The following is a 22,511-nucleotide window of genomic DNA, read 5'->3' as shown; positions in this document are numbered from 1 at the left end:
CAGGTGATTCCATAGAATCCCAGTTGGAACTTGAGGACTAAACCTAACTAGGTTAGGCTATCAACATTCCCCATAAGACCTAAACAAGATCCAGCTAACTGTAAGAAACTCACTTCAAATATAATGATAGAAGATTAAAAGTAAAAAATGGAAAATATATATACTATGAAACAGTAATCAAAATAAAGCTGGAATGGCTATAGTAAAATGAGACAAAGGAGACTGGACAAAAAAAACACCACAGATAATGAAGAATATTATGTAATGATGAAAGGGTCAATTCACCAAGAAAACAACAATACTAAATGTGTATTCACCTAACAACAGTGCTTCAAAATACACAAAGTGTAAAATGAAGAGATATTCACACATTCACAATTATAACTGGAGTCTTCCACGCTCTTCTACCAATAATAAATAAAACTTCATTGTTAGTACCTCCGAGTAGATTCCAATTCCAAGGGAAACTGTACAGCACAGCAGAACACTGCAGGCCTTTCTGCACCATCCTCTCACTTTCCTGTGATACATCAGACAGTGTTCTGCTGCTCTTCGCAGGGTTTTCATGCTATTTCATAGGTTTTCCAATTTTTTCACCAGTGGATGGCCAGGTCCTTCTTCATAGACTGTCTTAGTTTGGAAGTTCCACTGAAACCTGTCTACCATGGGTGACCCTGCTGGTACTTGAAATACTGGTCGCATAGCTTTCAGCATCACAGTAACATGCAGCTGCCACAGTATGACAATTGACAAACAGGTGGTGGGGTTCCCTAACCAGGAATGAACCCTGGGACGCTGCAGTGAGAATGCTGAATCTTAACCACTAGATCACCAGGTCTGGCTAGTAAATAGAACTAGTAGAGAGAAAATCACAAAGATATAAACAACTGAACAACACCATCAACCAACTAGATGTAATGGGGATTTACAACACCCAACAACAGCAAAATACACATTCTTTTCAAATGCACATGGAACATTCACAAAGATAATTCACATCCAGAGTCAAAAAATAAACCTTAACAAGTTTAAAAGAATTGAAATTATACAAAGTATGTTTTCAGATCATGATGAAATTAAATTAGAAATCAATAACAGAAAGATAATAGGAAAATCTCCAAACTGTTGGAGAGTTTGAAAAGAGAAAAACAATAGAGAAAAATCAATGAAGCCAAAAGCTGGTTCTCTGGAAGATGAATAAAAAGGATAAACTTTTACCAAGACTGACAAAGAAAAAACAGAGAAGACACAAATTACCAATTTCAGGAATGAAAGAAGGGCTATCACCACAGACCATGCAGACCTTGAAAGGATAATAAAGACGGATTAGGAATAATTCTACATACACAGATCCAGCAAATTTGATTAAATGAATGAGTTTTTAAAAACTCAAACTACCAAAACTCTCCAAAGATTAAATAGGTAATCTGAATAGTCCTATATTAAAGAAATGGAACATGTAGTTAAAAACCTTCTGGGGGCCAGCCCAGTGGCATAGTGGTTAAGTTTGTGCACTCTGCTTCAGTGAAGTGGATTTGCAGGTTCAGATCCCAGGCGTGGACCCACTGCTAATCAAGCAATGCTGTGGCAGCATCCCACATACAAAACAGAAGGAGATTGGCATGGATGTTAGCTCAGGGAACAATCTGTTGAATCTTAACCACTAGATCACCAGGTCTGGCTAGCATCAGTTAAGTTCATGCTCTCCACTTCGGCCGCTCAGGGCTATTGGTTGGGATCCACAGAACAGACCAACACACCGCTCATCAAGATATGCTGTGGCAGCATCCCACATACAAAATAGAGGAAGATGGGCATGGATGTTAGCTCAGGGACAATCTTCCTCACCAAAAAAAAAAAAAAAAAAGGTTAAAATGTACATTTTATTTCATGTGTATTTTACCATAATAAAAGAAAAAACCTTTAATGAAAAACATTTGGTGGCCCTATGGATGAGTTTCTCCTCACCTGTTTTTCAGCTTTTAGGTATTTTTTAAAAATTTTAAGTGGGTGAAATGAGCCTTACCAAACGTTTGGAAAGGACTTGTCTTGCCCTTCCTACCACCCTGGGCTCTCTGTTGCTGCAACAAGTAACAGGGTTTCCAGTGAGGGGCAGATGTGCTCACTTGCATGCTGGGCTTGAAGCATTGCTGTTGTCATTCTTCAGTGGTGTCTTCCCCAAGACCTAATCTTCCCCAAGCTCATTCTGCTTGAGGAAGATTGGCAACAGATGTTAGCTCAGGGACAATCTTCCTCACTTAAAAAAAAAAAGTCTTCTAGGCCAGCCCTGGTAGCCTGGTGGTTAAGTCTGGAGTGCTCTGCTTTGGCGGCCTGGGTTTGGTTCCCGTGTATGAATCTACACTACTCGTCTGTCAGTGGCCATGCTGTGGCAGCGGCTCACATAAAAAGAAAAAAAAGAGGAAGACTGGCAATGGATGTTAGCTCAGGATAAATCTTCCTCAGCAAAAAAAAAAAAACCTTCTGAAAAATGAATCTCCAAGGACAGATGGTTTCACAAGCAAATTCTTCCAAATATTTAAAGAACAAATAACACCAATTTTATACAATTTCTTCCAGAAAATAGAGGAGGAAGGAACACTTCCAAACTCATTTTACGGCCAGCACTGCCTTGGTACTAGAACTAGACAAAATCAGAGGAAAGAAGGAGAGAAGAAAGGAAGGGAGGGAAGAAGGAAGGAAAAGAAGAGGAAGAGAGGAAAGAAGGGAGGAAAAAAAGGAGGGAGTAAGGGAAGACTAATATCCCTCATGCACATAGACACAAATTCTCATCAAAACATCAGCATACGGAATCCAGAATAAGAATACACCACAACAAAATGGGTTTTATCTTGAGAATGCTAGGCTCGTTCAATATTTGAAAATCAATCCCTGTAATCCACCATATTAACAGTCTAGATTTAAAGAAATATGAGCATACCAACTGACACAGAAAAAAGCATTTGACAGAACACAACATCCATTCATAATTTAAAATAAAATAAAATAAAATAAACTCTTAGCAATCTAGGAATAGAAGGAAATTTCCTCAATCTGATAAATGGTATTATCTACAAAAATCCTCCAGCTAACATCATACTAAAGGACGAAAGATTCAATACCTTCCTCCTAAGATCTAGAACAAGGCAAGAATGTATACTCTAACCACTCCTATTCAGTGTCATACTAGAAGTCTTAGCTGGCGCAACATGGCAAGAAAAAGCGACAAAAAGCATCCAGATTGGAAAAGGAGAAATAAAACTATCACCATTCAAAGATGACATGATTGTCTACAAACAAACTCGCAAGGAATTTACAAGAAAACCTCCTAGAACTAATAAGTGCTTTTAGCAAGGACTTGGATAGGTCAACACACAAAAATCAATCATATTTTTTCATACTAGCAATGTACAAATAGAAACTGAAATTTTAAAAAAATAAGCAATTATAACAACTTCAAAAAAGTAAAATATGTAGCTATACATCTAACAAAACATGTACAGGATCTATATGCTAAAAACTACAAAAAAGTGATGAAAGAAATCCAGAAAAACCTAAATAAATAGAGATACCTACTGTGTTCACGGATTGAAGACATAGTAAAGATTTCAGTTTTCCCAAAACTGACATACAGGTTTAATACAATACCAATCAAAATCTCAGCAGAATTTTTTTTTAACATAGACAAGCTGATTCTAAAAGGAACTGGAATAGCTAAAACAATTCTGAAAGACAAGAATAAAGTTAGAAGAATCACACTAACTGATTTTAAGACTTACTATAAAGCTACAGTAATCAAGAGAGTGCGGTAATGGGGAAAGGGACAAACGTAAATCAATGAAACAGAATAGAGAGTCTAGAAATAGATCCATACAGATATAGACAATTGATTTTTCACAAAGATGCAAAAGCAATTCAATGGAGAAAGGATGATCTTTTCAACATATAGGGTTAGACACCACCTATATGCACAAAAAAGGAACCTTGACCTAAACCTCACATTTTGTACAAAAATTAACTCAAATGGATTACAGACTGAATGTAAAATGTAAAGTATAAAATGTTTAGAATAAAATATAGCAGAAAATCTCTGTGACCTATGATTAGGCAAAGAGTTTTAGATATGTCACCAAAAGCACAATCCACAAAAGAAGAAACTGCTAAGTTGGACTTCATTAATATTAAAAACCTTTGCTCTAACAGAGACACTGTTCAAAGGTTGGAAAAACAAGCCACAGACTGGGAGAAATATTTGCAAAACACATTTCCAACAAAGAACTTGATCTAGAATACATAATGAACTCTCAAAATTCAAAACAAGAAAACAAACTACCCAATTTAAAACTAGGCAAATTATTTGGACACCTCTCCAAAGAATATACAAACAGCAAAGTAAGCACTCAAAAAAACGTTCAACAGCATTAGCCCTTAGGGAAATACAAATGAAAACCATGATGAGATACCAGCACATACTTATAAGAATGGATAAAATAAAAAATACTGACAATACCAAGTGCTGGTGAGGATGCCAAACAACTGGGGCTTTCATGCATTGCTGGTGAGAGTGCAAAATGGTACAGGCACTCTGGAAAAGCATTTGGCAGTTTCTTATAAAGTTAAACATATACTTACCATATTACCCAGCAATCCCACTCCAGGGATTTCTCCCTAGAGAAATGAAAATTTATGTCACATTAAAACCTGGTTCTCAATGTTTATAGTAGCTCTGTTCACAATTGCTGAAAGCAAACCAAATGTCCTTTAATAGGTGCATGGATAAACAATTTGTGGTACATCCATACAAAAGATACTACTCAGCAATAAGAAGAAACAAACAATAGATATACATAACAATTTAGAGGAATATTAAAGGCATCGTGGTGAGTAAAAGAAACCAGTCTAGAAAGGTTACATACTGTATAATTCCATTTATATTACATTCTCAAAAGGACAAAACTAGAGTGATGGAGAAAAGTAGTGATTTCCAGGTGACAAAGGTATGACTTTAAAGGGATGACATGAGGGAGATTTTTAGGGTGATAGAATTGTTCTGTATCCTGATTATGGTATTGGTTTATACAAATCTATACACGTGTTAAAATTCATAGAACTATACATCAAAAGAAAAAATGGACATTTTTTTTACTGTGATTTTTTTTTAAATATCCTTTTTTAAGTTAAGAGAAAAAAGAGAAGAGGAAGAAAGAGCAAGAGACTGAGAAGGAGGTACCAATGAGGTAGGAGAAAAACTAAGAGAGTGTAGTATCCTGGAAACCTTGTGAAGAAAACGAATCAAGGAGGAGGGAGTGATCAACTGTATCAAATGCTACCGATAGTTAAGTTAGACAAGGACTGAGAAATGACAATTGGCAATGTAGAGGTCATTGGTGACTTTGATGACAACAGCTTTGGAATAGTATCATCAACATGGCTGAAATGGGTTTAAGAGAAATGAGAGGAGAGAAATTGGCGTTAACAAGTATGGAAACATTTTGAAGTTTTGCTACAGAGGATAGTAAAGAAACAGAAGAGCTGACAGAAGTTAGTTAAGATTTTTTTAAGAGGCAAGAAATAAAAGTATAAAGTGAAAAAAGTATAAAGTAAAAAAAGTAAAAAAGGATTCAACTCTATTGGCCAGCTCTATGATAAATCCACATACTTTCCTATGAACATGAGATACAGCACAAAAGTAACTCCCTGTTTTCTCTGCCCACTCCTCATCCACCACATGACCATCAGTTCCACACCACCAACATTTCTGGATTAAGTATGAATCTAGCTGAGTTCTTCTGAGTTTTCACTGATGTAAAATATAGACCTTTTATTATAAATGTTATTTTAACATTTATTATAAATGCTCTATGGTTTCCTCATATGCCAATGTGCACAAATGACAAGCTCTGGATAACAAATGCTGTCATCTTTAATGAAAAAGGATAACACGATCAACTTCAAAAAGGGCTAAATATTACATCTAAAAACCTAAATTTCGGAAGTGTCAAATCCTAATTCAAAACATGGCTAAACTTCTGTGTAGACACCAGTTTAGATGAAATGGCATATTAATTCAAGAAACAATTTTCCTATAAAAACCCCCTCCAATTACCACCAAAAAATATATATATGTATATATGTGTTGCAACTTGCCAGCTTCACACTAGTAAATGTACAATTACCATCATAGAAAAGGTTTCTGCTTTGCAGAATTCTACTGTGCATTCAAATACAGTTCTAAGAAAGGCCTCTAATCTGTTCCATTGTTAGTCAAGAGGTTTATACATGCAGAAAAAAAGAAAAGAAAATCAGTTAGATGTATATAATATGGGGAAAAAAATGGAGACAGAAGAAATCATCTCAACCAGTCTCACTTTTTCTCCTTTCCAAAAATCCCTTCTTCTTATTACCCCCTTTTCTCATTCTTCCCTCCCAAAAGAAAAAAAAAATCCAGGATCTTTGCCAAACCCCACAAAAACCCTTAGGCCTCTCTCAAGCATGCAAATGTAATTTTCTACCCAGACAACACACTCCCTTTTTAATGAACTCCAAAAACAATCTGTGAATACCCACAGAAGAGAAAAGAGGAAAATTGCAATGAAAGAAAATACAAACAGAGAGATGTGGGGGAGGGTCAAGATGGATATGGCAAGTCCAGGGTTTAAATAGACATAAAAGATAATGAAGGTGAAGGGACTGCAATCAAACAAAATGGTCTGCAGGCTGTCATTTCATACAAATTAGTCAGAGAAATATATGAATATTCACTTGAATAAAAATCATTCATTATAGGAGTGGTCCTTCAAGTAAAAGGATCTCTGTCAAGGCCCAACATGGCTGTCATTCTTTGTTCCATTTTGTAATTTAAAAACAAAAACAAAAAAAATTATGTACAGATGAAAAAGAGAAAAAAATAATTTTACATATGCACCCACCTCTAAAACAGTCAAGAGCAGGAGCAAGTTTCTTCATGATATAACCAAATACTATGTCAAAATTAGATATTCAAAGAATGTTAATAAACGACAAGAGACACTTCAGTCAGTCACATGATTCAGGATCCCTCCAGATGCACATTATGATTCAGATTTGAACAGTAAACAGAGTAGGCCACAGGGTAGGGTGGGAGGACTTAAAGAAAAACCTAATGTAGGAAAGGTCGTCAAAATGAAAACTGTCTTCTTGCTTCACAATTTGAAGAGAAGTTTTACTGAAAAAGAAATAGCTTTAAACTAATTTAGACTGAAATAATTACAACATTTTACAATCTCACCTCTTATTGATGAATAGAATTCTTCTCCCTGCTCAAGGATCAAATTGGTTGGGCTCTGCACTTGTCTGGCACCATGCTGTGGGCTATTTTCTTTAATATATAACCAATCAAAGATGTATTCAGGCTTTTGTGAGATCCAAAGCTTTGATAACTGCATATCCTGGAGCATCATGAAGTTTCTCTAAAAGGAGCAGACAAAGCTATATACAGTGATAGCCTCTCTTGGATAGCTAATGTTCAGTGGCCCCTTGTTTCTCAAAGGTAGACACTGAACCCTTTTATGATACACCAAATGGACACTTTTCTTATAATATTTATGGCACTTGTCCTATAATATTTATACTACTTTTCTCTCCCTTCAATTTGTATCAACACACCACTAGATCACAGCTGCTTAGGGGAGTGACAAAAGGAAACAAAGTCTTCAAAATACGCAATTGTTAACAAACACAATTATCTATAAGTATTAACTGAAAACTAATACTACTTTGTCAGGCTTAATGATAAATGTCATCAACTGAATATACAATTTAGCATAAACCTTTATGGGGTAACTATGCTCCTATAAGACATACATAAACACTATACCATTGTTAAATTTATGATTTATAGGTGAAAGCAATTTTATATATTGGTGCACAAGTTACATAGCAATATCTATATAATTAAGAGACTGAACATATAGCCATTTAAAACCTTCCTAACAAAGTGCATTAAGGTGATCAAGTTAAATCAAGGATTTAAGAATGAAAGAACACACATAATATTATGTGAGTTAAATCTTGCTTTGATTTATTTATAACAGATGCATCACCCAGGCATCCACATGGGAGTACAGAACACAAACAGAGCTAAATATTTGTTTATTTTGAAAAATGACAAGCGTCTTTGCAATAAATCTATTTCAAGCTTATCATATTCTTTACAAAACAATATTTCATTCATTTTTCCCTATAAATCATGTTAAAACACAAAGTAATGACATAATAGCTTTTAGACTACCACAGAAAAGCTGCTATAAAGATGATATACAAATGGCCAACAAGCTCATGAAAAATGTTTAACATCATCGATCATTAAGAAAAGGTAAATCAAAACCACAGTGAGATACCACTTGACATCTACTACGATGGCTACAGTCAAAACAACAGAAAAATAACCGTGTTGACAAGGATGTGGAGAAATAGGAACCCTTGTACATTGCTGGTAGGGATGTAAAATGGTGCAGCCACTGTAGAGAAAATTTGGCAGTTCCTTAAAAAGTCAAACACAGAAATACCGTATGACCCCACAATTCTACTCCTAGGTATACACCCAAGAGAAAACATATGTCAACTCAGAAACTTGTCACAAATATTTATAGCAGCATTATTCAGAACTGCCAAAAAGTGGAAACAACCCAATGTTCACCAACTGATGAATGGATAAACAAACTGTGGTATATCCACACAATGGAATATTATTCAACCATTAAAAGGTACAATGCTACAACTTGGATGAACCTTGAAAACATTAAGAGAAAGAAGTCAGACACAAAAGGTCACATGTCGTATGATTCCATTTGCATAAAATATCCAGAATAAGCAAATCTATAGAGACAGAAAGCAGATTAGAGGTTTCCAGGGGAAGGGAGTGATAACTTAATGGGTACACGGTATTCTTCCAGAGTGATGAAAAAATTTTGAAACAAGAGAAAGGTGATGGTTGCGCAACACTGTGAGTGCATCAAATGCTACTAAATTGTACACTTTAAAATGTTAACTGTATTGTAGGAATAAAAGAAAAGGAAAAGCTTCTATATTTTTAAAAATTAGGACTTAGTATATAAATGCTGCATGTTCTGAGAAGAAAAAGAAAGTGGAAAGTAAAATAAGACCATTAATTATAGTAAAGGTAATAGTGAGACTCAAAGTATACCATTTAAAATCAATAAACCACAAAGTAAAAAGTTAAAAAAAGATGATTGTGGGCATGATAAAAGGTATAAACATAATTACTAGAACAAAAAAAACAGACCTTTCCATATGCCAAAAGAAATCTTAAGAGAGTAACAAAATCATAGGAAAAAACTCCTAGGAAATATAAAACAGTGGTAATTAAAACATAAAATAGTAATACAACAGAGTTGACACCAAACATGTCAGTCACATCAATAAATGGAAATGGGCTTAATTTACTTATTGAAAGAGAAAGATTTTCCACTGGCTCATAAGAAAATCTAAATCTATGCTGTATATAAGAGACTCACCTAAAACACAGAGATTTAGAAATACTAAAAATAAAGGAAGAAGCAAAGATATAATAGGCAAATGGAAACAATAAGAAAGCAATCCTGATATCAGACAAAGTAGAATTGGGCCAAATCATTAAATGAAACAAAGAAGGATATTTTATAATGCTAAAGGCCAAAATTAAAAATGAAAATATAACAGCTCTCTTTATATGCAACAAAAAAGACAAAACCCACCCATATAAAGCAGAAACACCAGGAGAGAAAATAAGAAATTGATAGAAACCACTACTAGTAGAAAGCTTTAACATACCACTTTTAGTAAAAGACAGGTGAAGTAGACAAAAAATAAGAATGGATATAGAAAAATCTAACAATATAATCAATAAGATCTTATGGAGACAGATAATAGACATAAATAAAACACTACACTCTACTAATAGAGACTATACCTTCTTCTCAAGTGCACATGGAATGTTCACGAAAACTGATCAGAAAACATAAGTAAATTCCATAAAGTAGTAATATTAAAACAACACACTCTGATTATAAAACAAAATTAAAGAAACAAAAAGACCCTTTCACCTAAAAATGAAAAACGTCTTCTGTTAACTCTTGAATGAAAGGGAAAATAGAAACAGAAATCACAGGATTCCTGAAAAATAGTAACAAAAACCCTACATATCAGAATCTATGGGATCCATTTAAAGCAGTGATCAAAGGAAAAAATTCATAGCATTAAACACCCATATCCATAAAAATAAAATAATGAAAACTAATGAAATTCCCATCTCAAAAAGCTGGAAAAAGAACAAAAAGTAAACAGAAAAAAAACACAGCAAGCAAGTAATAAAGATGAAAGCAGAAATTAATGAGGTAGAGAAAAGAAATTAGTTGAAGCAATTAATAAATTAAAATCTTGGCTTTTTGAAAAAAGTCAAAAAATAGACAATAAAAGAGAAAAGTCCACTTACAACTGCAACAAAACAGAAAAAATACTCAGAATAAACTTAAGAGATGTTCAAGTCTGTATGAAGAAACCCGTAAAACACTCTGGAGGAAAAGTGCTTGTTCAAAGATGTACCTTGTTCTCAGAGATTTTAATGCTCCCTAAATTAATATAATTTAATGCAACTTAAATAAAACGCCAACAAGTATTTTTTTCTGGAGCTAGACAAGTGGATATAAAAGTTCATATGGAAAAACAGACATAAGAGAATAGCTAAGAAAACACTGAAAAGGGAAAGCTATGAGGAGGAATTACCACCAAATATAAAACACGCGAAGCCTTTAAAAGTAAAACAGCATAGTACTGGCACGTGAGGACACAGAAAGACCAATGGAATAAAACAGCGAGTCCAGAAATTGACTCAATTTGGACATATATGATAAAACCGGTATTTCAAATTAGTAGGGAAAAGACTGACTTTTTAATAGATGGTGTTGGGATAACCGGAAAAAAGATTTTTATCTTTTTAGATCCACTCTTCATACCATATACTAGAAACTTCAAATGGATCAGAGATTTAAATACAAAAGAGTGAAACTATATAAGTATCAGAAGAAAACATGGGTAGTTTTCGCTATAACCTGGATGTAAAGAGAAGCTTTTAACTATAACTCAAAGTCCAGATACATAAAAGAAACGATTGTTAAATTTGACAACCTAAAAATGGAAAAACATTTTTTACATGGGCCCAAACACCATAAAGTCAAAAGACAAATGACAACTTGCTAAAAGACTTGTAAAAATCAAGATGGAAGACAACAAAATCTGAAAGACCTTTTAAAAATTGAGAGAAAAGAAAAAAAAAAACTTCCTAAAATTTGAAGCAAAAAAATCCTCACAAGTTGTGGGGCTGGCCCTGTGGCCGAGTGGTTACGTTTGTGTGCTCCACTGCAGGCGGCCCAGTGTTTCATACGTTCGAATCCTGGGCGTGGACATGGCACTGCTCACCAAACCACACTGAGGCAGCGCCCCACATGCCACAAATAGAAGGACCCACAACGAAGAATATACAACTATGTACCAGGGGGCTTTGGGGAGAAAAAGGAAAAAAATAAAATCTTAAAAAAAACAAAATCCTCACAAGTCCTTTAAAATATTTTAATAAAAATTTTAAATATTTTAAATATTGAGAAAAATGGGGAAAAGACATGAACAATTTACAAAGAAAGATATAAAAATGCATTCAATTTTTAAATGATCTGTAAACATAAGAAAAGATGTTTAACTTCACTCATAATAAGAAAAACACAAATTAAAAATATTCCGACCATTTCTCACCCATTAGACTGGCAAAAATTAAAAAGTATGACATCTCATTTTCTTGGTGAATCCATGTAGAAATAGGCACACATAAATTGCTGCTGGGAATGCAAACTGGTACAACCCTTTTGGAGAATCTGGCAGTATCCAACAAAGCTACACATGCAGTTTTACCCTTTGACCCAGCAATCCCACTTATAAAGAATTTATTCTGTAATAATATCTACATAATCATGCACAAGGTTATTTATTGCAGCCAAATAATGGAAACTACCTAAATACACAAACATAGGAGATTGACTGAATAAACTTTAGTACCATAATACATTAAGGTACTGTGCAGCTGTTTTTTAAAAAAAAATCTCTATTAACTGATACAGAGTGACCTCCAGGATATATTTTTAACTGAAAAAAAAGCAAATTTCAAAAGAATATATAAAGTATTATATTTTTTGTTTAAGAAAGAACTGGGAAATAAAAATACATAAATGTATCAGCTTATTTTTGCAAAAAGAAATAGAGAAAGAATAAACCAGAAACCAGTGAAACTCGTTATCTACAATGGTAGAGAGATGGGGTGGAAGGGATAGAGGAGACAGTACACTCTCTTTGAGAGAATCATTTCATATACATTTTTGTGTATGTTTGTTTTGTTTTAAGGAAGACTAGCCCTGAGCTAACATCTGCTGCCAATCCTCCTCTTTTTGCTGAGGAAGACTGGCCCTGAGCTAACATCCGTACCCATCTTCCTCTACTTTATATGTGGGACGCCTGCCACAGCATGGCTTGATAAGCAGTGGCCCCCATTTTGGATACTTTTGACTACACAAACATGTTAATAATCTTCTACATACTCAAAAAATAAAATTAAATCAACAAAGACAGGGGGTGGGAACTATAAAATTGAATGCAAACAAGAACAAACAACTCCAAAAGTGTTTCAAAGGGATAACATAACCACATCTTGGAAAGTTCCCTCATGCCACTTTCCAGTCAATCTCCACCCTCCCACCTGGTTCACTGACAACCACTATTCTGATTAATTGATTGATTCATTCATTCATTCATTTATTTTGGCCATAGGTTAGCTTTGCCTGTTTTAGAACTTATTATGAATGGAACCATATTGTATGTATTCCTTTCAGTAAAGCTTCTTTTACTTAGCATAATGTTTTTGACATTCACCCATGTTGTTTTATGTATCAGTAGTTTGTTTCTTTTATTGCTAAGTAGTAGTCCATTGTATGAATACACCATAGTTTTAATTATTCTCTCTGATATTTCCAGTTTTGTGCTATTATGAATAAAGCTGCTATTAACATTTGTACACAAGGTTTTTGTGAACATGTTTTCATTTTTCTTGGTAAATATCTGGGAGTGCTGGGTCATAACGAGGTGTATATGTAGTTTTATAAAAATCCTCCAGACCTTTTTCCAAAGTGGTTTGTACCATTTCCAACAACAACGTATGAAAGGAGAGGTCTAGTTGCTCCACATTCTCACATTTGTTGTTGTCATCGCTGTACTGTTTTTACAGCTTTGCTAAACATTTGAAATTATTTCAAAATAAATAGTTAAAATAGCATTTATTTGTATTCACTTTCTGACAATTCCATCCTAATAGACATGAAATAGGTACTACTACCATTCTTGTTTTGCAGCAACTTACCCAAGGTCACACAGAAAACTGTTGGTATTATCCACTGATTGGTCTCTCTACTTGATCCATTGAAAAATTTGATACTGACCTACAATTTTGCATTCTACCAGAAGTCAGAGCAATTAGGCTGGTTGTCTTCAGCAACCATGTGAATAAGCAAATTGAAAACCTGCCTCTAAATTCTTTAACTTTCGTATTTCCAGTGGTCTTATCGTACACCTCATTTCAGCTACATTCTCCTTTGGCCACACTTTAGATTTTATAATCACCCCAAACTGCTCTACCTCTGAAATCACTAAGTCACATACCCCGCTCTCTTCTAACTCCTTTCCTTCTTGGGCATTTCACTCAATTATCTCATTATAGTTGTTCTTCCACCTCACTTGGATTTCCAGTCCACTAACTACTCTATTTATTTTCTCTACCTATTCACTCCTCTCCTAGGTGCCTGGTACATGGTAATCACATAACAAATAATGATAAGTGAAATTATCCTTATCATCCAGCTTACATTCCTTGGTACATTATTTTAATTACTCTCGTCAATATCTTAAAACCTGTTACTCAACTCTCTTTATTTGACAACTAGCTGGTAAAACCTTAATCCTAGAACTATCCACCTTCTCTATACCTGCACCCAGACTGACAGATGCTGTTGAATAAAAATCACACAATTGGGTTGACTGATGCTAGTGAAAATTCAGATTCACCAATTTTATTTGGGCCCACAACCCTGTCAGGCATTATCATGTTTTCATCAGCTTGCTCTCCCATTCTCAACATCAAACCTCTTCCTTTTTCTTCAAAACTCCATTTGCAGTCTACATCTGGATATCTCACAGACATTTCAAATTTAACATGTTGAAGACTGAACTCAACATCTTTCCCACCCAACACTGTCCTCAACCATCCACACACATTCCTTCTCCTTCTCCAGCCCACTTATCTTGGTAATGGCACTACCATAAGGCCAAAAATCTGGCAGTTATCCTTACATCCAACTGTTGCCTTACCAGCAATCCTCTCAATATCTAATCAATCACCAAGACATGTTGACTACTTTCTATGTATGTCTAGAATCTAAGCACGTTTTTCATGGGTTCCACTAGCCTAGATCCACATTATTTTCTAACAGCTATAGTTTTTCAAACCCACTCTCTCTGCCTCCACTCTTACCCTAATTCTCATTCTTTCTCCAAGCTGCAGAGTTAAGCTTTCTAACTGGCTTAAGATTCTTATAAGACTCTCATAAGACTCTTCGACCTGACCCTAGCCAAACTCTCTAACTTTACTAAATTTCTTTCAGTTTCAAATGTGTCACTCTCTCACCTCTAGGACTTCACATACACTATTCTACTTGAGATACTTTCCTTATACCTCTTAATCTGGCTAACACTCAAACTTCAGGTCTCAAATTAAACATCACTTACTCTAGGCACTATGCTATTTCCCAGAATGTTAAAAGCCTGCTGTCATTTTTTTCCACCATATACTATCCCTGCACTCAAGGAATTTACAATCTAACATAAATGAACACAACATAGAATGGTATTTACAATATATAAGAAGGAGTACAAGAAAGGAGTCCTTTTTTTTTCTGCCTGAGACACTCATAGAGGAAGTGACATCTGAATACAGTCTTAAACGATGAGGAAAGGTTTGGCAGAATGAGGAGGATACTATTCCTCCCCACCAAAACACACAGATACACACAGAGGGGAAGGTGTGAGAGGATAGTGTCCCAAAAGATATATGAACATGGGCATGTGAAAGGAATAAGAAGGCTTGAAAGAGGGGAGGAAAGGAAGGAGGTCAGGGACAAGTAATCCTGTATTATAGCGGCATAAAGCAGAAGCCTGTGAGAGAGTCTATTCAGTATTTCCCAAAGGTAGTCTGCAGCCCATTTGCTTTAGAATCACCAGACATTTGTGAAAATATGCTGATTTCTAGGCCTCGTATCAGATCTAATCAAACAGATCTCTGAAGTTGGGGGTCCAGTAATATGTAATCTTAGTAACTCCCCAAGAGATCTCATGTACATCAAAGTTTGAGAACTGGTAGTGATAAATTTTTTTAATGAGAGAAACTAACCTTTGTCCTAAAAATGGTCACTTAAGTAGTTTAATTTTTTATGTAAATATAAAGAAAGTAAGAAGATTGGTTTAGTGATTATAGTTTAGCAAAATACTTTGAAACTCAAGAATAGATACCACACTCTAGATACCTCCATCCCTGGTTACCAGCGAGGATTAACTGGCTTAAACCAAGATTTTTCTTGGGAGGAACACAGCCTTTTGCATTTGGAGGGCAGAAAAGAAAAATTGCTTAATTCTTGAGAGGTTCCCCTAAAGAGACATCAATTGTGGGTTCTGCAACAAGAGGATACCCAACCTCAGCTGGGCATAACTCCTCTGTGCCAGCAGGGCCTTATAAAAGAATGAATTGTGTTGTATGCCTGAAGGGTTTGGGAACTAAAAGTGCACAAAGAGGGACACCCTGGATCAAGTGGAGCTCTGAGAGAGTAAACTTGTCCGTGGAATCATCCTCATTTGAAAAGACCTTACCAGCCTTTGCCAAAAGCTCGGCCAGTGAAATTTTGCTGTGGGGGGACCAGCAGCACCAGACAATGGAGGTAAGTATTTGACACCTGTACCAACTGGCAACAGGGAACAACAGTAATAGCAGACTGAGAGTCACCAAGATTCCTCCCTGCTTAGAAATGGAAATAAGATACACCTGTTCGGAATGAACAAACCCTTTGAAGCTTTCAGACAACACAGGGGAAAGGGAAATGCCTGTATTTCAAACATTACAAGGGAAAGGGTGACACTGATCTTTCTGCTAAATACAGCATACAGGGACTTGGGTTGGTTTTCATTTAAATTGGAGAAATAAGAGATGGACTACATTTTCACTTTGAATTTGTGAAGCAGATCATACCAGTTGCATAATGAACGTAAAACATTTAGCACAGAGTCTGTGGTGGTGATTATTTTAGAGAGAGAGAAAAGCAAAGGTGGTTACAAGGTTTGTAGTCTGAATATTGGGGAGAACGATCACAAGCAAGGAAATTAAGGGAAACATCTGAGTTTGTGGGAAACATTTGGCTTTACGCATGCTAAGTTTGGGGTAGAAGAAAGGCATTTGCTTAAAATACACATCCTACCATTTCTGCTAATTGAAATCTTACCCTTTCTCTAGCAGGTTTCCCCTTCCAGCTCCCTTCCTGCCCCCATATGCTTTGCAATTATTCTCCCCTTCTTTGATCCTTTAGCACATTTACATTTCTATTATTACTCTTATTACATTTTGTTTTATATATAATTATTTTTCTACATGTCTTGTCAACTAGATTGTAAATTTCTTGAGCACATGGAGAGATTAAACCCAGGTAGATTGTTTTTTTGTTTCCCACAGGATCTTGCCAGTGGCTAGTACTTTATAAATCTATCAGCAGCAATCAAGGGAAACACCTAGAGCTCTATTTGCTCTAGATAAAGTCACCTAAACTTCCACATCACCATTTGCAGGATAAACAGAAGGAACTCAGATTCTGTGTGATCCCAGCAAGACTCCAGATCCTCTCCTGCTCAAGACTCACAGCTTCACTAATTGCCTTGAGAATTTTAGGACTAATCTCATAATACCTTTTATGCCCTGCTACTCCAAACAGTCCAGAGCTCCTAGGTCATCCTCTATGCCCAGATTCTAATCCCTCTATGTCTCTATGGGCAATGAGATAAATTCTCTGCATGCCCCAGCACTACTTATTCCCCTCCTCTCCTTTATTTTTCTCCAGAGCATTTACCACCATCTGAATATTTAATTGTCTGTGTCCCGGCTCATAAACATAGGTTCCATGAGTGCAGAGACTTTTTTGTCTGTTTTGTTCACTGCTGTACCTGGAACAGTAACTGGTTCATGGTAGGGTTCAATGGATATTTGTGGAATAAATAAATGGGAACATATTTTATTTGTCAATTCAGTCAACAAATATTTGAGCGCCTATAATATAATCCTAGGACACATTAGTGAACAAGAAAGGCATGGTCTCTATCCTCATGGAGCTTATAACCTAGGGGAAAAGATGACATTAAACAAATATTACATAATTATGTATAATTATGATAAATTCTCTGAAGGAAAATGCAAGATACATAATAGGGAGACCTAATCTAGTGGGATAGGGAGGGGGGCCTCCAAGCTAGATCCTGAGGAAATATATTTAAGCAGATACTAAAGAACAAGTAGGAATGAGATGAGCAAAGAAGAGTAAAAGAAGATTCTGGACATAAAGAATGTGCCAAGACCCTAAAAAGGAACATAGTTGTTTGTTCAGCAGCTTTACTGAGAAAAAATTGACATGCAATAACTTGTACCTATTTAAAGTGTAAAATTGGTTTCATTTTGACATATGTCATTTGACATACTAACAGGAAACCATCATCACAATCAAGATAATGAACATAATCATCTCCATCTTGGCACATAATCTGTATTTATTCAACTAATATTTATTGGTACATACCACATGTCAGGCCCTGAGTATATGTTGGTATATGATCCCTGCCCTTTTGGTACTTAAAGTTCAATAGGAGTCTAGTTCAAGAAAGCTAAAGAAAGCAAGCGTAAGAATGCCTAGGGAGAGAGGTGGGGCCATAACTTACAGGGCCTTGCAGACCATCTTTCTTTCTTTATACAAAGAGCAATGGGAAGTGAGCAGGCAGGGACTCAAGCTATGCTGGGCTTGAACAGGAAGCCATTAGAAGGTTTTAAGTAGAGCAGTGACATGATCACATTTGTCCTTTCAGAAAGAACATGGTGACAGAAAGGTGAAGAATAGATAAGAGAAAGTCAAGAGTAGCTTCTGGGGGAACCAGTTAGGCAAGTGCAATAATCCTGGCAAGAGATGATGGTAATTTGGCCAAGGGTAGTGGCAGCAGAGAGGGATAAATTTCAGACTGACTCAAGAGATTTTTAGGAAGCAGAACCATCAGGACTTAGTGGTGCATTAGATATGATGGGTAAGGAAAATGGAGGAGTCAAGGATGATTCTCAGTTTTCTGGCTGAACAATTAATTGTAATGATGTCATTACAAGACAGAGGACTCTGGAGGAGAAGGACTTTGGTAGAAAAGATGAGTTTAGTCTTGCACATAGTGAGTTTGATGATCTAAAGAGATATGTAAGTGGATATATCCAGAAGGCAGTTAATTATACCAAAATTGGGTAGAGTAGGAACAGACTGCAAAGGTAACTGAGAAACAGCAATTAGGCAAAGAAAAGAAATAAAAGGCATATTAATTGGAAGGGAAGAAGTAAAACTACTATCTCTATTCACAGATGGCGGGAGCTTATACATAGAAAATCCTAAGGAAGCTATAGAAAAACTATTAGAGAGAATAAGTTCAGCAAGGTTACAAGAGCAATACAAAAAAACCAATCATATTTACATGAACTTGCAACGAACAAACCAAAAATGAAATTAAAAAAACAAGCAAGACACAGAAACTTACCATTACCCCAGAAAGTTTTCTTTCTTACCAGTCAATCCCGTCCAGAGGCAACCATGGTTCTAATTTTTTTTTTTTACCATTTATTAGTTTTGTCAGGACTGGCCCTGTAGCCAAGTGGTTAAGTTCATGTGCTCCATCTCTGTGACCCTTGGTTCGCCAGTTCGGATCCTTGGCGTGGACCTACACACACTCATCAAGCCATGCTGTGGAAGCATCCCACATAGAAGAACTAGAATGACCTACAACTACGAGATACAACTATGTACTGGGGCTTTGGGGAGAAGAAAAAAAAAAAAGAGGAAGAACAGCAACACAGGTTAGCTCAGGGCCAATCTTCCTCAAAAAAACCAAACATTTATTAGTTTTGCCTATTCGAGAACTTCCTATAATAAAATGAAACAATATGTACTCTTTTGAGTGAGGCTTTTTTCACTCAGCATAACATTTCTGAGATGTATTCATGTTGCTGCATGCATCAGCAGTTTGCTTTTTATTTGTTTATTTATTTATTTATTTATTTTTGCTGAGGAAGATTCACCCTGAGATAACATCTGTTGCCAATCTTCCTCCTTTTTTTGGCCTGAGGAATATTAGCCCTGAGCTAACATCTGTGCCAGTCTTCCTCTATTTTGTAGGTATGTGGGTCACCACCACAGTATGGTTGATGAGGGGTACAGGTAGACGCCCAGAATCCAAACCCATGAACCTGGGCCACCAAAGCAGAGCACACAGAACTTAACCACTACACCACAGGGCTAGCCCCAGTTTGCTCCTTCTTACTGCTGAGTAGTTGCTCATTGTATGAATATAACTATTTAGCCATTCTCCTGTTCATGTACAACTAGGCTGTTTCCAGTTTGGGGCTATTATGACTAAAGCTGCTATAAACATTCCTGGACCAGGTTTTTCGTTGACATTGTTGAAATGTGCTTTCATTTATCTTGAGTAAATACTTGAGTAGAATTTCTGGATCGTAGGGTAGGCATATGTGTAGACCTTTTCCCAAAGAGGTTGTATCATTTTATACTCCCAATAACAATGTATAAGACTTCTGATTGCTCCATATCCTTGCCAAAATTATCCTCCATATCCTTGGCTTTTTAACTTTAGCCCTTCTGCTGGGAAGGTAGCAGCATCTCACTGTGGTTTTAATTTACACTTCCCTGATGACTAATGATGTTGACTGAGTGCTTTTTTAATGTGTTTATTAGCCATTTGTATATAATTTTGTGTATGTGTTTACATCTTTTGCCCATATTATACTGGGTTGCTTGTCTTGCTATTATTGAGTTGCAAGAGTTCTTTATATATCTTAGACACCAATCTTTTGTCAAACATATGTTTGGCAAATATTATCCCCCAAGGGACAAGTATTTATTGACTGAATTGCTTTAAGTTTTTAAGTAATGTTACAGAACTTCTCTCCTTGAAATCAAATAGACTTGGATTTAAAGCCTGGCTCTACTCATAACTAGCTGAGGAAATCTGAGTGAGGTATTTAACTTTTGGGGTATTTTTTCGCATCTGTAAAATAGAGATAATACTTACCCTTATAGGGTTGCTGTGATGATTTAGACAACAAATTTCATCATATCTGGCATATAACAGGCTTTCATTAAACGTTAGTTCTGTTCTTTTCTGATTTTAGTTCCATAATAACATGGCAGTTGCTGCTTAAATAGCTGAACAGCAATTCTTAAACAAAACTCTATAAAAATTTGAATTTTCACAATGGTAAAAATCATTGCAGTAGCGGAGACCATAAAGAATTAGGGTTCCTAGGAAGAGCGTAATGTATCTTTCTTTTATTCTAGTTCTGTAACGTATTCAAAATAAAGCTGAATCTAAAAGTAGTCAAATCAAATGAAACTCATCTAGAGGTGAAAGAGAGAAAAAGGTGGGAAATTCAACTTGTGTTGTGCTAACAGTCATCTGCTACAGCACATGGAAAATTTAAATGACATTCTATTGTAAATACAATTGTACTGAATCCTGCCTATACCAGAGTTACTTGTATTTCATCTTTTATACAAGTTCACATAAAAAATAGGTTCAACCCAAACGGGATTGAAACAAAAAAACAAACCACTAACTGGGAAGAAATATTTGCAAGTCATACATCTGACAAAGGCTTAACATCCATAATATATAAAGAACTCACACAACTCAACAACAAAAAATCAAACAACCCAACATGAACAGACATTTCTCCAAAGAAGATATATGGATGGCCAATAGGCACATGAAAAGATGTTCATCATCACTGATCATCAGGGAAATGCAAATCAAAACTACACTAAGATATCACCTTTCACCCATTAGAATGACAAAAATATCTAAAACTAATAGTAAGAAATGTTAGAGAGGTTGTGGAGAAAAAGGAACCCTCATACACTGCTGGTAAGAATGCAAACAGGTGCAGCCACTATGGAAAACAGTATGGAGATTCCTCAAAAAATTAAAAATAGAACTACCATATGACCCAGCTACCTCACTACTGGGTATCTATCCAAGGAGCTTGAAGTCAGCAATTCCAAAAGTCCTATGCACCCCAATGTTCACTGCAGCATTATTTACAATAGCCAAGACGTGGAAGCAACTTAAGTGCCCATCAACAGATGATTGGATACAGAAGCTGTGGTATATATAAACAATGGAATACTACTCAGCCTTAAAAAAGAACAAAATCATCCCATTTGCAACAACATGGATGGACCTTGAGGGAATTATGTTAAGTGAAATAAGCCAGATAGAGAAAGACAATCTCTGTATGACTCCACTCATATGAGGAATTTAAAAATGTAGACAAAGAGAACAGATTAGCAGCTACCAGGGGAAAGCTGGGGTGGGGGGTGGGCACAAAGGGTGAAGGGGTGCACCTACAACATGACTGACAAACAATAATGTACACTGAAATTTCACAAGATTGCAACCTATCATTAACTCAATAAAAATCAATTAAAAAAAAATAGGTTCAACCCAAAAGCATTTTTAGGGAATAACTTCACATGTTAATAATACTTTAAGTACAAGTTATACTAATAACTTACTATATATAAGTTAGTGTAAGTTATAGTAATTACTGTAAGAGTTTTATACAGTACAAAGCTTGCTTTATTGTTTTCTGTTCCTATATTTATTTGTTGCTATAAAAAATTTCAGGTTCTGGATCCAAATTCTGGACAGTTGACTAGTCAAGTTAGTTAACTCTTCTAAATCTCATCTCTTTCATTTGTAAAAAGGGATAATAATATTATCTATCTTATATCATTGCTATGAGGATTAAATGAGATAAGCCTACAAAGCCCTTAGCATAGAATACTTTTAGCATATATAGTAAGTAATCAAATATTAGTTATTTATTATTGTTGCTATTAAAGTATGTTAGCCAAGTTTTTTTTTAAATTTCTGTGACTAGTATGGGCTTTATATTTTCCAATTTGGGGAGGTAATTGAGATATGATTATGATTCATTTGTCAAAATGACTGGAAAACAATGACAGATTATATACCTTGCATTCTCAGATCTCAGCTTAAATGTCAATTTCTTGGAGTGATCTACTCTCCCAAAC

The 22,511-nt window shown here is 35.6% G+C and overlaps 1 protein-coding gene across 2 annotated transcripts in view; it reads right to left on the bottom strand.

The window, feature by feature from the left end:
- The window catches only part of ZSWIM5 (zinc finger SWIM-type containing 5), a 231,662-nt gene that overhangs the window by 164,533 nt on the left and 44,618 nt on the right, over nt 1-22,511 (bottom strand). The window contains exons 1-2 of one of the 2 annotated variants that reach the window (XM_070609804.1): nt 7,265-7,304; nt 4,630-4,665 (exon numbers count right to left, since the gene is read on the bottom strand). The exons of the other annotated variant lie outside the window; for it this stretch is intronic. The gene's annotated coding sequence lies outside the window, so the exon portion shown is untranslated. Of the gene's footprint in view, nt 1-4,629; nt 4,666-7,264; nt 7,305-22,511 lie in introns of those variants that run through there. 2 annotated transcript variants of the gene reach the window in all.

Source organism: Equus przewalskii, chromosome 2, assembly GCF_037783145.1.
Source record: "Equus przewalskii isolate Varuska chromosome 2, EquPr2, whole genome shotgun sequence".
Classification (NCBI taxonomy): Eukaryota; Metazoa; Chordata; class Mammalia; order Perissodactyla; family Equidae; genus Equus; species Equus przewalskii.
This window is presented reverse-complemented; position numbering and strand designations above follow the sequence as displayed.